General features: G+C 51.1%; 1 protein-coding gene and 1 non-coding gene across 2 annotated transcripts in view; one reads left to right on the top strand and one right to left on the bottom strand.

Moving 5' to 3' along the window:
- The window catches only part of LOC144101499 (zinc metalloproteinase nas-6-like), a 47,422-nt gene that overhangs the window by 16,026 nt on the left and 13,572 nt on the right, over positions 1-17,824 (bottom strand). The window lies entirely within an intron of this gene.
- TRNAS-CGA (transfer RNA serine (anticodon CGA)) lies at positions 7,978-8,051 on the top strand. Its single transcript has one exon. It is a non-coding gene; the product is annotated as a tRNA-Ser (tRNA).

Raw genomic sequence — 17,824 nt, 5'->3', positions numbered from 1 at the left:
TGCTAACCTTAACAGGAATACAATCACACGTGGTATTCGCATCATTTATAGTTTTGGGCAATTAATTCGGGCAATCGACCAAAAGTACTATTGTGCCACGCACTACTTATGAGTACAACCATATATTCAGTACTGGTTGACCTATGGGGGACTTTGACATAAAGTTACTTACCAGTCATTTTCTACAAAAACTGTATCCTGGCTTATAGAAGAGACGTATTATCTTTATCATACAGCACTGCTTTTTAGCAAACATCACCTCTTTCCTTTTCCGAATACTTTACATGAGAAACTAACTTTCACAATCCCTAAACAAATGACGATCGGCCGTGCTTACTTCGTGAAAATATTCTTAAATGAATGTCACACATGTCATCTGCGCAGTATTACGTTTAAGGAACAAAAATTTCGAATAAATTGCCAGTCAGAAAGACTCTCTTCTGAAACGCCAGAGTTTTTACACAAATATCCGCTCGCCTGATAATTACTAATTTACCGCAGGCTTTCACAACACAATTTGTACTTATTTATTCCCACTCCAAATATGAAGATCGCTACAGCATTATAATAATGATTTCAATGTGGTTGAGAATATTTGACTTTAATTCTTTGTGTTTCGTGCGTGTAATATGTTCAGTTTAAAGTGGCATGTTGAAATTGCATGAACTGGGCTTTGAGTGCTGTACTGGTATTCATTCTACATTGGTATGCACTTTAACCAAGTGTACAATGTTGGGGGTGGGAGAATAAGCAGGCGCTTATTGAGGGAGTACGAGTAGCTACTATCTTTTAGCCAAACCCCTACACGCTTGTACCAGTCTTAATAAACATATCTAATATATAAAGTTCATCGCGCATCAGTCTACAAAATCAATTCAACACACGACCGTGTTCATTTTTTTCCTGTGTTCTTGCCGCGAGCTGAGACCAAACGCTCTGGGTCCACAGTATTGCATAAGATTAAAATTCAACAAAAGCTAAAATTACTTCATTCTTAGATGCTCGCTGGCTATTATAGGACCAAGTCTTACCACACGTCGTCGAGCTGATAGGATGTTGTCGCTCTGGGCAGCGTTCACATTAAAGATGGCAGCACACTTTCGACATCCGGCGTTAAATACACCAACAAGAACTTCGAATGTCGCAGAAACTCCCGCTTGCTGTTGTAACCGTCCAAGGCGCTCTGGCCGCGTCTTAGGTTAGAAATTGATAAGCCCCAGAGAGGAAAAAGAGAAATAAGAATTTTACAAATTCATTATATCTCTACCATTAACCCGGTGCTGTGCCGTCTGCGGCCACACTATCCCGGTAACTTTCTGATCTCACCCGCCACTTAAGTTTCTGCCGCCCCATGCTATGCTTACCTTTTGTTGGAATTCATTCTCTTACCACTAAAGACCAAAGGTTATCTTGCCTTCGCATTCATGCTCTGCTAATGCCTTTTTTTGCTTGGTTTTCACTCGGATGTTATGAACTTTAGTTTTTTACCTGACCCACTGTACTCTCTGCTTGCCTCTTATCGTTACACATATCATGGGCCGCTCAAAACATTGACGTAGACCCGAAAATACAAAACACGAGTGTGGAGCAATGGGAGAGACTGCTGTCCAGCGACCGCTGTGAAGACCAACATGGTCTGGCACAGCGAGCTCAATGGGCGGCAGTGGCCAGCGGAGCTCTGGACAGATGGCAACCGGTATTGATTAAAATTGGACGAGCTCGACAAAGAAGACTCCTGGGCATACGACCAAGGAGAAAACATCTCTGAAGATGCCCTAAGAACGCAGAGTAGAATAATGTTTTCCTTTCCTTCCTTGCTCCTACGCATATCATTCTCCGATCCATAGTTCGCCGCGTTGTCCTCGGGTAAGTTAAATTGCACACATTTTGTTAGCCTCTTCGTTTCTTAGCCGTTGGTGCGAATTTGTAATGTACGGCTGTTATATACTTCTCTCTTGAAGCGCGCTTGTAGGCTGTCATTCATGATCTGAGAGTAACTGTCAAATGGGTGCTGCACTCTTTTTTATTCTTCTCTTATTTCAATGTCATGCTTCGGATCTGCCCTAATAAGATGCATGCTTTACCCCTTCCAGTGCCTCGTGACTTGTTGTAAACAGGTCTTCGCTTCCAAGACGGTTGAGCATTACTTAGTTTTCTGCATATTCATCCTTAGATGCGCTGTTCTGCTTTGCCTTTTTGGGTCATTAAGCATGATCTGCAATTCTTCCCCTGATTTACAAAGCAAGGGAATGTTATCTGCGAATCTCAGACTACCAAGATATTCTCTTTTACTTTTATCCTTAGCCCAGCCGCGGTGGCTCAGTGGTTAGGGCGCTCGACTACTGATCCGGAGTTCCCGGGTTCGAACCCGACCGCGGCGGCTGCGTTTTTATGGAGGAAAAACGCTAAGGCGCCCGTGTGCTGTGCGATGTCAGTGCACGTTAACGATCCCCAGGTGGTCGAAATTATTCCGGAGCCCTCCACTACGGCACCTATTCTTCCTTTCTTCCTTCACTCCCTCCTTTATACCTTCCCTTACGGCGCGGTTCAGGTGTCCAAAGATATATGAGACAGATACTGCGCCATTTCCTTTCCCAAAAAACCCAATTATTAATATTATTATTATTATTATTATTATTATTATTATTATTATTATTAATATTATTATTATTATTATTATTATTATTATTATTTATCCTTAATTGTTCTCAACCTAATTACTTCATCTATGGAGGACTACGCTGGGTGTGTCGGGAAAATAACTTTACCATTAGGAACTGAACATAAAACTCCGCCAGTCATTTCAGTACCTCCTGAATGCTCCTTGCTAACTTGATGGGCCAGACTTGAGGTAATTTTTTTTCCGTCCAGGAATGCGGTGTTGGGAACGCTTCCTCACGTTAACCGTGACTAATCAGTCGGTGGCACCCTACAGGCATTCGCACTTAGTGCCTAATTGCAAATCGGCGCTGACATGTAGGTGTCCTTAGTTGAATTGAAAAGTTTTGCGTCTTTTTGTATCGGCACGAAGACAGCGACATGGAAGCAGATGCTGTACAATGTACAAGGCTTTTTGTTTGCGCCTTCCCTACTTGCTGCATTCAAGCTGAGCGGTTACATCGCACCGGCAACCATTTTTAAGCGACAGCCTCTCTATGCTAAAATTAAATTAGTTTTTGGGGAACAGAAATTGGGCAGTATCTGTCTCACATATCAGCGGACACCTGAACCGCGCCAAGGGAAGGTATAAAGGAGGTACTAAGAGAAGAAAGGAAGAAAGAGGTGCCGTAGTAAAGGGCTCCGGAGTACTTTCGACCACCTGGGCATCTTTAACGGGCACTGCCAACGCACAGCACACGGGCGCCTTAGCGTTTTGCCTTTATAAAAACGGAGCCGCCGGTTCGAACCAGGGAACTCCGGACCAGTAGTCGGGCACCCTAACCACTGAGCCACCGCGGCGAGTATTCTCCGAGCCAATCCCGGAGGCAGTGCAATACCGGGCCGGCCCGTGCCACTGCCTCCGGGCCGTGGCACTGAGCCACAGTGGCGGATACTCTGCGGGTCGATCCTGGAGGCAGTGCGATACCGGGCCGATCCGTGCCAGAGTGCTTCAAGCACTGCGCGATATTCCAAAAATAAGTTTAATACCTTGGGTGCAAGGATCGGCAGCAGATATTAAATCAGGTATCAGGTACAATACAGTGAGGCGAAGTGCATATATATATATATATATATATATATATATATATATATATATATATATATATATATATATATATATATTATATTATATTATATATGCTTACCGTTGTTTCCGACCGCATCACTGATGGGGACGTACTCATCGCGCCGTCTCATCGTCATTTTGCGCGCGGGATCGCCTTCCCGTCAAGTCTTGTCCGGTTCTGCAGCGGCTTAGCGATCGTAGCAGCCAAGAACACTTCCCGCGATTCCCTCGTGCTGCCCAAAGGAACTGCCATCCCTTGCGTATTAGATGCTCAACCTATGTCTGTGATGGCGCTCACCGCCCCTCTACATCACCAACCTGTTTCGTCCGACGTCTCTCCTACTGTTCTATCAAAGACAATTAATCCGAACCTCACGACGCATCAACGTCATGAATTGCTCACTTTGCTTCGCAGTCACCAATGCATTTTCGATGCAACTTTCCACCACTGGGACGGACTACTGTTGCCCAACACCGCATATTTACCGAAGGGAACTCGACCGTACGGCGACGGCCTTATCGGGTTTCTCTCTCCGAACGCAAAGTCACTGAAGAAAATGTCCATGATATGCTACACCACAATATTATTCGTCCCTCATCAAGCCCATGGTCCTCACCGGTAGTGTTGGTTAAAAAAAGGACGGCTCAGTACGATTTTGTGTTGACTACCGTGCGCTGAACAAAATTACCCACAAAGATGTCTACCCAATGCCTCGCATTGATGACGCCCTTGACTGTCTTGAAGGCGCCGAATATTTCTCCACCTTGGACCTACGCTCGGGTTATTGGCAAATACCTATGCACGAGGCCGACGAAGAAAAAAACTGCTTTCGCAACTCCCGATTGACTTTACGAATTTAATGTTATGCCCTTTGGCCTCTGTAACGCCCCGGCCACATTTGAAAGAACGATCGATACTCTACTTCGTGGCCTGAAGTGGAGAACCTGCTTGTGCTACTTGGATGACATTGTTATCTTTTCTTCAACTTTTCAAGATCATCTCACGCGCCTGAATGAGGTTCTCACGTGCCTCGCTTCAGCGGGCCTTCAGCTGAACACCAAGGAGTGCCACTTTGCACAGAAGGAAAATAAAATTTTGGGCCATCTCGTTAGCCACCACGGCATTCGTCCAGACCCTGACAAAATCATCGCGGTCCTGCACTTTCCTCGTCCTCAACGGACAGCAGATTGGCGCAGCTTTCTCGGCCTGGCGTCCTATTTCCGGCGTTTTATTAGAAATTTCGCACTATTGCTGCTCCCCTTCATGAACCACTTAAAGCGCACAGCACTTCGTGTGGACTGACAAGTGCGACACTGCGTGCCAAATAAATGTCAGTTGTTAGTTCAGCGCTGTGTCGTCCGTTTCTTTCTCGGCTCTCTTCTTTGGCTTTCGGCCTTGCGCTGCTTCAAATCAAACTATGAATAACCAACTCGCCCATCAGCTTGTGCTTTCATGCTTTTACCAAACTCAAGCATGCCCTCACATCAGACCCTGTCCTTGGCCACTTCAGTGACGCGGCTCCAACCATCCTGCATACTGATGCCAGTGGTCACGGTCTCGGTGGTGTACTTCTGCAGCGCGACGCAACTTCGCGAGAGAAAGTGATTGCGTTAGCCAGCCGGACCCTCACTCCAGCAGAGAAAAATTACACCATTACCGAGCAGGAATGTTTAGCAGTCGTCTGGGCAGTCCAAAAATTCCGCCCTTACTTGTACGGTCGCCATTTCACTGTTGTGACCGATCACCATGCTCTTTGCTGGTTGTCTTCCATAAAGAACTTGACAGGCCGACTTGGCCGTTGGATTCTGTGCCTCCAGGAGTACCACTTCGACATCCTTTATAAATCGGGTCGCCAACACCAGGACGCTGACACGCTTTCTCGCTGCCCACTTTCGTACTGAGCCTGCTGTTTTTCTACGCAATGCCATTCCTCCTCTGTACAGAGCCCACCCTCTTCGAAGCACATCACAGCAGTTTCTTTTGACGACTCCGACCACAAACACGATTTCCGCTCGAAGCAACTAGCCGACGCCTACTGCCGTCCCATCATCGACCGCCTTACCGGCGCTTCAAAACCACCCAACACCCGGCTCCGCCGACAGCTATGCAACTTCAAGCTCGAAGATGGCATCCTAAGTCGCTACGTGTATTGCCCCGATGGAACCCGCTGGGTCCCAGTCGTGCCGCGGGTGCTTCACTCCCATTTCCTAGCGGCTCTCCACGATGACGCTACTGCCTGTCACCTAGGTTTCCACAAAACATACGACCGCGGGAAGAGACGTTCCTTTTGGCTTGACCTATCCTCCAGCGTTGCAAAATACGTCGCTTCCTGCCTCCTGTGTCAACTTTGCAAACGGCCGACTTCTGCACCCGCTGGCCTCCTACAACCCTTTCCCTGTCCCGCCACGCCGTTCGAAGTCGTCGGCATCGACTTATATGGTCCCCTGCTTCTCTCCGATCGAGGTAACCATTGGGTCATCAAAGCTGTCGACCACCTTACGCGATACGCCGAGACAGCACCCGCGCCCACTGGCTCGGCTCAAGAGGTCACAAATTTCTTTTTGCAATCTATTGTTTTCCGGCATGGTGCTCCCCGGGTGCTCTTCAGTGACCACGGGAAGACCTTCTTATCGACAGTCGTTGCCGAAGTTCTTCGCGCATCACCCACCCTTCATAAGACAACCTCAAACTACCATCCCCAGACCAACGGTCTAACTGAGCGTTTTCATCGGACTCTATCCGATATGATCTCCATGTACGTCACACCGGATCATCGAAATTGGGACACTATTATACCGTTTGTCACTTTCGCCTATAATACAGCAATACAGCGGACTACCGGTTACTTTCCGCTCTTCCTCGTTTACGGCCATCCTTCCACCACAATTCTGGACAGTTCTTTCTTCTCTACGCCTGAATATACCTCCACATCAGTACCTGCCCAGTTCGTATCCCGTCTGGCCAGATGCCGTCACCTTGCTCGCCTCAACACTACAGCCTGCCAGGAAGGCCGCAAGAGTCGCTACGATTCTACTCATCGTGTGGTCTCTTTCCGACCAGGTGACGAAGTACTCCTTTTCACACCCCTGCGCATCCCTGGCCTTAGTGACAAATTTTCCCACCGCTACCTAGGTCCCTACAGGGTCATCAATCGCACTTCCTCCGTGAACTACAGTGTTACACCTGTTGTTTCCCCAGCCGATCGACGCCACCGTGGTACTAAAATTGTCCACGTTTCCCGTTTGAAACCGTTTGTATGCCGCGAACCATCGGTTGCTTAGGAGCGGCCAGGATGGCCGCTTCCGACCCCCTGGGCAGATTGTGTGAGCATTCCAGGGAACATCTTTCTCTTGTACATACCATCATCATCCCATGGTTGCGCCTGTGGCACGCGCCGGTGGCACGCGCCCGGGTTCGCTTTTGGAATAAACACCAGGCACGGCCGTCTTGCCGTCTCGGCCTGGCCTGCCTTCAATATATATATATATATATATATATATATATATATATATATATATATATATATATATATATATATATATATATATATATATATATATATATATATATATATATATATATATATATACAGTTTCCACCCTCGCCGTTAGATGACGTTCTACGTCACGCTCGCGGTATTACAGGACATGCTACGTCCGCCGCTATGGTCGAGGGTGGCGCTGGTGAACACTCTCAAGGCTCGCTTACACCCAGTAAACATAAATACCCACGAGAGCAGCAGATTGGACAGCCGTCGCCGTAGCTCAGTTGGTAAGAGCACCGGACGCGATATTCGGAGGTCGTGGGTTCGGATCCCACCGGCGGCATGGTTGTTTTTTTCTGCTGCTTTATAAGTAATTTTCTTTAAGCGATTTATTAATCTAAGTATTATTATCCCACTGATAAGCATAACACATAAAAAACATTAACGTTCCCCTATGCACCTTAGTTTCGGTGACTGTTTGCTCCCTTCATAAATTTGTCAAACGGGCCCCTCATTTTCTATAACTTGTCTGCTAATAGCTTAACGAGGGTCTCGGTTCTGGCAGTCTTGATGCCATAGGTAGCATAAGAGGGCTCTCGCACAGTTTCCACCCTCGCCGTTAGATGACGTTCTACGTCACGCTCGCGGTATTACAGGACGTGCTACGTCCGCCGCTATGGTCGAGGGTGGCGCTGGTGAACACTCTCAAGGCTCGCTTACACCCAGTAGACATAAATACCCACGAGAGCAGCAGATTGGACAGCCGCCGCCGTAGCTCAATTGGTAAGAGCACCGGACGCGATATTCGGAGGTCGTGGGTTCGGATCCCACCGGCGGCATGGTTGTTTTTTCTGCTGCTTTATAAGTAATTTTCTTTAAGCGATTTATTAATATAAGTATTATTATCCCACTGATAAGCATAACACATAAAAAACATTAACGTTCCCCTATGCACGTTAGTTTCGGTGACTGTTGGCTGCCTTCATAAATTTGTCAAACGGGCCCCTCATTTTCTTTAACTTGTCTGCTAATAGCTTAACGAGGGTCTCGGTTCAGGCAGTCTTGATGCCATAGGTAGCATAAGAGGGCTCTCGCACAGTTTACACCCTCGCCGTTAGATGACGTTCTACGTCACGCTCGCGGTATTACAGGACGTGCTACGTCCGCCGCTATGGTCGAGGGTGGCGCTGGTGAACACTCTCAAGGCTCGCTTACACCCAGTAAACATAAATACCCACGAGAGCAGCAGATTGGACAGCCGTCGCCGTAGCTCAGTTGGTAAGAGCACCGGACGCGATATTCGGAGGTCGTGGGTTCGGATCCCACCGGCGGCATGGTTGTTTTTTCTGCTGCTTTATAAGTAATTTTCTTTAAGCGATTTATTAATCTAAGTATTATTATCCCACTGATAAGCATAACACATAAAAAACATTAACGTTCTCCATATATATATATATATATATATATATATATTGAAGGAGGGTATATATATATATATATATATATATATATATTGATACGGGAATAAAAGAAGAGGCGGAGAGCGAGCGCGAGCGGCGAGCGCGCGGCTCTAGCACGAGGGAGATAGAACGAGAAAGCTTGGCCGCCGCCGGTCGTGCTTCGCCGGCTCTCCTCCGTACTGCTGCTATATTTCTCTGGGCGGGCCCGTGGCCACCCCGTGGCATCCCACACCGTAACATTTTGGTGGCAGCGGTGGGATCATGCCGCTCACCCGCTCCCAGAATCAAGCACCCGACGTGCCAGACGACAGGAGTCCACCACCAGCCGATAGCGCCGACGACGCGGCGGCCGGCGCCGCTAGACCTAGGCGCTCGGAGAGGCTCGGCTCTTCGCAGCAGCCGGACGCCGGTGTTGAGCGCCTCCTGGATACAGTCACCCAACGGATGGACGCATGGGAGGCCCGTCTGACTGCCCAGGCTGGGGAGATGGAAGCTCTCCGGCGCGAACTCCGTCGCCTGGTGCCAGCCGAGCCGAGCACAGGTCAGGTGCCTTTGGGCGTCCCCGCCGCCGCTGTTTACGGCTCTGCCGTCGCTGGGCCTGCGGTCGTGGCCGCCAATGGCGTGCTCGGCGCGGGTGCGTCCTCGCCGCAGTGTTCGTTGGACGTTGTGGAATTGCCCACATTTGACGGCACCATCTCGTGGGATGCTTACCGCATCCAGCTGGACGGTATTGCGGCGGCGAGAGGCTGGGACGAGCAAATGAAGGCATGGATGCTCGCTGCAAAACTGAGGGGCCGCGCCACCGAGCTGCTGCAGAACGTGCCGCCCGACCAGCTGGGCTCTTACACTGTTCTGGCGGGCCTCCTCGCCGACCACTATGGTGCCTCAGGTCAACCCCGTGTGCAGTACCACCGCCTGCGAGCCCGCCGTCAAGAGCCCGGGGAGACGTACCAGGACCTCGCCGCCGCCATTGAGCGCCTGGCTCTGCAGTCGCTGCCGGGAGCGCCTCAGAACGCCGTGGCCCTGGTCGGCACCGAGGCGTTTGTCGACGCCATCCGACTCCCCGAGGTGCAGCGCTTGGTCCGCTCTGGCCGTCCTGATTCCGTCCGCGCCGCCATGGCGCTCGCCATCGAGGCGGAATTGACTTTGCTGGCCACGCGGGGGTCGCCACCGTCTGCCGAGCGCAGCGTCCGGGTGCAGGCTCCTCGGTCCGCAGCCCCATCTGCGGCCTCTATCCGACGCCTGCGTAACGACGTCCGCATGACCTGCTTCCGCTGCGGCCTGCGGGGACACTACGCGAGGGACTGTGCCGGCCCTCCAACGTCGGGAAACGATTTGGCGGAACTCCGGGGGCACCGTTCCGCCGAATAAAGTCCGTCCCCACACTCCTTCGTTCTCCGCGTCCCCTCCTTTCGTCGGCTCCGATTACCACTGATGCTCCTTACGTGCTCGTCGACGTCGCCCTGCTTGACCGGCACGTAAAGGCCTTGGTTGACACTGGAGCGGCTGTCAATGTACTGCACAAATCGTTTGTTGCTAACGCGCCCCACCTGCTTCTGCCAGCCGCCAAAACCCGGCTCTTAGCTTTTAACGGCACCCCTGTGGAGCAAGTCGGACGTGTCGTCGTCAACCTGACAGCACTCGGAAATACCATCTCCACCGAGTTAGTTGTCGCAGACAGCCCTATTTGGCCAGTGGTCCTCGGGTGCGGGTGGTGCCAGCAAGCCGGAGTCGTCCTTAATTTTACTAGAACCAAACCACGGGCGAGCCGAACTCTCTGTGGGCCGGGCTGGCTTAGCCGGGTTTCCAGCCTCGGTGTCGCCCTGTGGCAGTCCCTGGTGTCGGCGACCAAGCGTGCCTCAGCATCTCTGCGTGACCTCGCGACGAAGTGGCCGTGTCGAGTCAAGCCGTTCGACGTCACTACCGTGACTGTGGCGTCCGCCGTGACCCTGCCACCGGGTGCGGCAACGTGGGTGTATGCCAAGCTTGACAGTCCGGTCACAGCAGACGTGCTGTTCGAACCCATCCGGCGTTCAGCTCCAGCCCGTCAGATGACCTCCCCTCGAAGCCTTCTGCCTGTGCTCAAAGGAGAGGCCCACGTATTTATACTCAACATCAGCAGCGTACCTCTCGCGCTGACTCCCGGCACGCAATTGGGTACAGCCTCAGTTTTGGACCCCGGGTCACCAGTGGCGTCTCTGCAACCTGAAGCCCCGCCTCGCCACCTTCCAGCGCCGGCGATCCTATCATGGGAAGAATTTAACTTTGGACCCAGCCTGACCTGCGCGGAGCTCGCCTCTCTGAAGACCTTGCTGCTCGAGCATCGCAGTTGCCTTGCTCTCAGCGCCGGTAAACTCGGGTGCACTTCCTGGGCTCAACACCGGATCAACACCGAAAACCGCGGGCCCGTTCATCACCAACCTCGCCGTGTAGCGCCAGCCGAACGGAGAGTCATCCAGCAGCACGTGTGCGACATGCTTGACCAGGGAATCATTGCCCCTTCTTGTAGCCCTTGGTCCTCCCCTGTCGTCCTTGTGCGCAAGAAGGATGGAACACTCCGCTTCTGCGTTGACTATCGGAAGCTAAATGCTATTACTAATTGCGACGTGTACCCGCTGCCTCGCCTCGACGATGCGCTTGACCGACTGAAGAGGGCCCGTTATTTTTCCACGCTCGATCTGCTCTCAGGCTACTGGCAGGTGCCTGTTCACCCCGATGATGCGGAAAAGACGGCTTTCGTGACTCCCGACGGCCTTTACCAGTTCAACCGTATGCCCTTCGGTCTCTCGAACGCTCCAGCCACCTTCCAGCGTCTCATGGACCGAGTCTTAGGCCATTTGAAGTGGACTATGGCATTGGTCTACCTGGATGACGTAATTGTCTACGCGGTTACATTTGAAGAACACCAGAGACGCCTCAAACTCGTCCGCGAAGCCCTTACCTCTGCTGGGCTTCGCTTAAAACCAAAAAAATGTTTCTTCGGTTTCGCGGAGGTGACGTACTTGGGTCACGTTGTGAGCCCCCGCAGGCTTTTTCGCCACCAAGTTCACCTTTCGAGCTGGTTGGACTGGATCATTTGGGCCCGTTTCCGAAGACGCGTGCCGGCAACCGGTATGTTCTGGTTGCGATCGACTACTTCTCCAAGTGGGTCGAAGTACTGCCCGTTCCAGACACGTCGTCCGCTCATGCCGTCGCGTTTGTGGAACAGCATCTCGTTCTTCGGCACGGTGTTCCCCGGCGCCTCATCACGGACCGTGGGAGCTGCTTTATGTCCCATGAATTCGAGCGAGTGTTCCCCGGCGCCTCATCACGGACCGTGGGAGCTGCTTTATGTCCCATGAATTCGAGCGAGCCCTCCGCTCCTTCGGCATTGCGCATTCCACTACATCCGTCAATCATCCGCAGTGCAATGGCCTCGTGGAGCGTGTTAACCGTATCCTCACGGATATACTCGCATCCTACGTCGCTCCGTCCCACACAAACTGGGATCGTTTTGTTTCTGCTGCAGCTTTTGCAGTCAACACTGCAGCGCAAGAAACAACGCATGTGACGCCGTTCCCAGTCGTCTATGGCAGAACGCCCTCCATCCCTCTCGACGCGCAGTTGGGCCTTCCCCATCCTACTGCGTCACCAACTTAATCTGCTCAACGACTTCATTCCGCCCGCCTCGACGCCCAGCGCAACCTCCTCACGGCTCACGCGCGTGTGCAAGCGGCCAACGCGGCAGCACCACCACATTCCCCCTTCCGGCCCGGTGACTTGGTCCTCGTTCGCCGCACCATCCGTGCGACTGGCCGTGCCGCAAAGCTCTTGCCCCGATACCGCGGCCCTTACCGTGTCGTTGCCCGACTCGGCCCCGTGACATACCGCCTCGAAGACCTGCCAGAGCATCGACCATGCGGTGTGCACCACATTTTCCCAGAGCATGTTTCAAACATGAAGCGATATGTCTACGGCGCCTGCGGTGACTCCGACTTAGCTACCGGGTCCTCATCAGTGCCGTCGTCGCCTGCTGGCTCCATGCCTTCCCCACGCAATGCAGTCCCATAAACGGATCGCCGCTCAATATGCATAAAACTCCCTGAAGTTAGCCTAACCGGTGTGGGACCTTCTTCGGCGACTGCAGACACCTTCGCCCAGCTCACACACTTCGAATTCAACGAAGAGTGTGACCGTTTCCTATCTGCGAGCCCACATTGCATCGCCCCAGGAAACCCTGCATCAAAGCACGGCCTGACTTCTCCGCCCCCCCCCCCCCCCCCCCCCAGTGGAAAGGTGATACGGGAATAAAAGAAGAGGCGGAGAGCGAGCGCGAGCGGCGAGCGCGCGGCTCTAGCACGAGGGAGAGAGAACGAGAAAGCTTGGCCGCCGCCGGTCGTGCTTCGCCGGCTCTCCTCCGTACTGCTGCTATATTTCTCTGGGCGGGCCCGTGGCCACCCCGTAACAATATATATATATATATATATATATATATATATATATATATATATATATATATATATATATATATATATATATATATATATATATATACCCTCCTCGAGGCGACACCTCCTCTACCTCTACCGCAGGGGAGCACATCTGGTGGAGCAAGCGGCGACGGAAGCAGCGTCGACGGCGGCGCCATCTGTTTGAGCGCAGCTGCGGCTTTGCTAGGCAACGGCGGCTCAAGGTCGACGGCCACGGCATACGGCTGAAGTTCGACCACGCGAAGAGCCGAGCTGGCTGGCGTAGTACTGGCGTAGTGTTGGGTAGTGCTGCTTTCGCAAGAAAACCAAAAATAATTTGTTTTTGGAGAAAGGAAATGGCGCAGTATCTGTGTCATATATCAGCGGACACCTGAACCGCGCCGTAAGGAAAGGGATAAGGGAGGGAGTGAAAGAAGTAAGGAAGAAAGTGGTGCCGCAGTAGAGGGCTCCGGAATAATTAAGACCACCTGGGGATCTTTAACGTGCGCTGACATTGCACAGCACCCGGGCGCCTTAGCGTTTTGCCTGCATAAAAAACGCAGCCGCCGCAGTCGGGTTAGAACCCGGGAACTCCGGATCAGTAGTCGAGCGCCCTAACCACTGAGCCACCGCAGTGGGTTCATGTCCGTGACAAAACTGATTTTATTTCATTATTTATTGTCTATAAGATTCTACGCGGTTATATGAGGCTTTGGTTTCTTACCTGTGAGCGTCCATTATCCAAAGGCATTACAGCAACAACCACTTCGACTATGAAGAATTGAACTGATGTTAAATCCGCCTTTTTCACGACGCGACTGCGCATGCGCCCATCCCCTGGCGGCGGTGTCGCGAAACATATTGGAAGGGTCGCGCGCTCTCCTCGAGACCGGCCGTGGAAGTGTAAACACACCGGCTTCCTACGCAGGGTGCGTCGCTGCAGCCGTCGGGCGTTCAGCGCGACGCATTTCGCGATACCTACGAAATGTGTTGCATACGGCTGCAATGCCCAATATGTAAAGGGAAACAAACTCGGATTTTTCCGCTTTCCGAGCGCTTCCCGGGACAGCCTTCGACGCAAAGCGTGGATAAAAGCAGTTCGCCGGCTCGACGATCGTGGCCGCCCTTGGCCACCGTCAAGCACGTCAAGAGTGTGCGGGAATCACTTTGTGACAGGTACGGACGAGGCACTGCGGTTAAATGCGTGTGCAGTCTATCACAAAAGGTTTTATTCATGGCCAGGAAGGCCTCGAATGTCACCGCGGCATTTAGACTTCGTTCCGACGCTTTTTGCTTTCTCAAGCAAGAAGGCCGAATAGGCAAGTGCTGTGAGCCGCTTTCAACGCGCGATGGAGTGGGCAACGAAAAAGTAGCTACGAGAGCATTCACGCATGGTGCTAAAATTTTGTCATTATCTCCTACGGAAATTTCCTTGTTTATGCCACTACACCCTGGCCAATCCCCCCGTGTGGGTATGTGCCATGTATTAAGAGGCAGAAGAAGAAGAAGGTGCGTTATGCGTATGTTCGAATCATATCCATGATGAAGACATCTGCGTGGCATCGCCGGAATGGATCAATGTGCGCCTCTCGCGCTCGTCTTTATGGACGCGCATGCTTGTTTAACCTATGCAGCGGTGTGCTCTGGGAAAATACAGTGAAATGCTAGCAGAGCTGCTTTGTTGCCAGTACGCTTGTGCTTTTATAGCTCGTGTATCTATTCTGCAGCGCTTCAACACAACGATTGCTTGTGAAAAGTGTTGTCCCCAGTCGTTTTCTGTTTTTCTGTACTACGGCGTGCACGATGTAGTATCCACTTTTCATGAATGGCAGGCATATACAGCGGAAAACGCCAACCTTACTGATCGGGGATATTTCATTGAACATCATGTTCCGAATGTAGCCTTCATCTCTGAAGCGGCGGCCCTTGCTCAGCTGGTGTTCGCATCGCATGCCGGATGATCGGAGATACTGAAGAATTTGCTCTTCAGTGGGCACTAAAGCCTGCCTCGGACTTCGCACCCAGCCATCAGTCAATCCTAGAAGTCCTCCAGGTACCAGGTGCTGCCCAGGACACGCCATCGTCGAGAGATTCCAACACAACGTGCTCCGGAGCGGCACTCAGTCCGGCCGGGCTGGGCGCGCAGTACCCTACCAGTGAGCTTCGATCGTTGTACGCGAGGTGGCAGCACAGGAAAATGAAAAAGGCGGATTGGCTGCGGTTCGACTACTGCTGACCATAGTTAGAGAGCGAAAGCTGTGGTGTGTGGGGTAAGTAAACGCGGCTTGACCTCTAACGTTGAGTGCGTTCGGCAGACTGTATAGGCAACGCGCTCACCCTTCCAGGTGGCGGTTAAATTAATCGTTGATCGCGAGAGCTTGGTCGCCCAATGCACGCTGCGGCTTAATGCAGCAGCGTCGCGTGTCTGCCACAGCGTTGTCAGCGCAAATGCATGCTGCCCGTATCTCTCTCCCTCCACCGCCACGTACCCGAAAGCGCGATTGAGGCGTCCACTGCCCTAGGTAGCCAGTTATGCGCCTTCCTTTCTTCAGAATCATGGAGTCTAGAGCGTTGTCAACGCTAACGCCAACGAACACAAAACACGCCGACAACGTTGTAAATGCCAACGCATGCAGCGCACACCTGTCACTACCATTACAAAGCTTAAACCGCAACCGAGAAGTCCACCGTCCCAAGGGGCCAGTTATGCGTCTTTGCTTTGGTTTCGAAGAAAATTCAAGATTGGTTTTGTTGCGAAAGCAACGGAAAAGAGGTGCCGTAGTGGAGGACTCCGGAATAATTTTGATCACCTGGGGATCTGTGCGATGTCAGGGCACGTTCTTCGATGTTGCAGAGCGCAATTTTTACAATGTCACGCACGATCTTTTCGTTTTCACCATTATCTCGTAGCACGTTCTGGTCAATGGTCGGTATCTTTAAGGAATAATAATAATAATAGGTTTTTGGGGAAAGGAAATGGCCCAGTATCGGTCTCATATATCGCTGGACACCCGACCCGCGCCGGTAGGGAAGGGATAAAGGAGGGAGTGAAAGAAGAAAGGAAGAAGGAGGTGCCGTAGAGGAGGGCTCCGGAATAATTTCGACCACCTGGAGATCTTTAACGTGCTCTCTGATCGCACAGCACACGGGCGCCTTAGCGTTTTGCCTCCATAAAAACGAAGCTGCCGCGGTCGGGTTCGAACCCAGGAACTCCGGATCAGTAGCCAAGCGCCCTAACCACTGAGCCATCGCGGCGGGTATATCTTTAAGGAAAAAAGAGCTTTTTTTTGGGGGGGGGGGGAAGGGGGATGAATCACGTGCTTCAATAAAAAAGACAAGTAATGCAGCGGAAATTCAGCTGCTGCATTGCACTGTCTTAAGTACAATTAAGATTAGAACGAGACTAAGCTGTACCTTCAGTTTTATCTTCCACACTGACACCTCTCTTGGATAATGAGCGCTTTTATTTACGCTTCTAACCTACATTTTTCCGAAGCCGTGCCAAACCATAGCACTAATAGCGAATTTTCTGCAGCGCTATCGTAGCAGTAGTAATAATAATCAGCCTTACTAAGCCCACTGTGGGGAAAAGGCTTGTCTAATGCCTCGCTAATTAACCCTGTTATTTGCCTATTACGCTCACCGTATGCCAGCAAACTCCTTAATCTCTTCCGCCCACCAAACATTCAGCCGACGACCCCTGCTAAGCTTGCCTTCTGTTTGGATCCACCCGGTTACCCTTAAAGGGGATGCGAAACGCTGCTTGAACGGATGCCTGTTACAATTCAGATGGAGTCTTTATGTCACACATGTGCTGAATCTAAAATAATTAGAACAATCGATGCATAGAAACGGAAGATATTCAATGAAGAAATTTCAAAATACAATCAAACAAAATGCAGGCCTGAACTCGATTTTCGCGCAGCTTCGTATTCCCATTTCACTCTCCCAATGACGACACTTTGTGCGACGAATCAAAACAACCTATCTGAGCACGTGGCGGAAGTTTGCACTCTATTATTGCCTGTTCTCTGCAAGTCGCTCTTGCAAAGGCTGGCAGCGCCGTTTGCACGGTTATAACAACCATGTGAACGCCCAGCTGACCCAGCGATGCTTCATCGTCAGGCCGATGGCGCCGAAGGGAACACTGATAAGTGACGTTCCCTGTGACGTTCCCACAAAAACTTGACAAAACCCATTTCTAGTTATTACCCAATTTGAAGTATATTGACTGTTTGTCCAATCATAAAGCTCCCACTAAGTGATGCCATATCCACTGCTAAAACCGCCACTGTATGGTGACACCGTCAGCGCCATGAAGTCGTTTTTGCGAGCTAATTAAAATATTAAAAACCAGAGTGTACGTTGTACGACCGATGCTAATAGCATCACTAACACTTATTCTAAGCAACTAAGAGCCAAAACGATGCGCTGATTATGTGTTTCGGGGCCCCTTTAAGGACCAGCTCTTATCTTCCCCTCGTATTACACGCCATGCCGAAGCCCATTCCTTCCTTTTGCTTTCGACTAGGATGACATTAACTCGCGTTTGTTACCTCAGCCACTCTGCCTGCTTCCAGTTTCTTAACGTTAAACCCATCATTTTGTTTGCATGGTTCATTACGTTGTCCCTAACTTGCGCTGACCCCTTTCATTAGCGGCCAAGTTTCGGTCCCGTAGGCGAGTAAAATGTAAGATACAGCT

Source organism: Amblyomma americanum, chromosome 8, assembly GCF_052857255.1.
Source record: "Amblyomma americanum isolate KBUSLIRL-KWMA chromosome 8, ASM5285725v1, whole genome shotgun sequence".
Classification (NCBI taxonomy): domain Eukaryota; kingdom Metazoa; phylum Arthropoda; class Arachnida; order Ixodida; family Ixodidae; genus Amblyomma; species Amblyomma americanum.
Note: the sequence above shows the minus strand (reverse complement) of the source record. Positions and strands in the feature narration are given on the sequence as shown.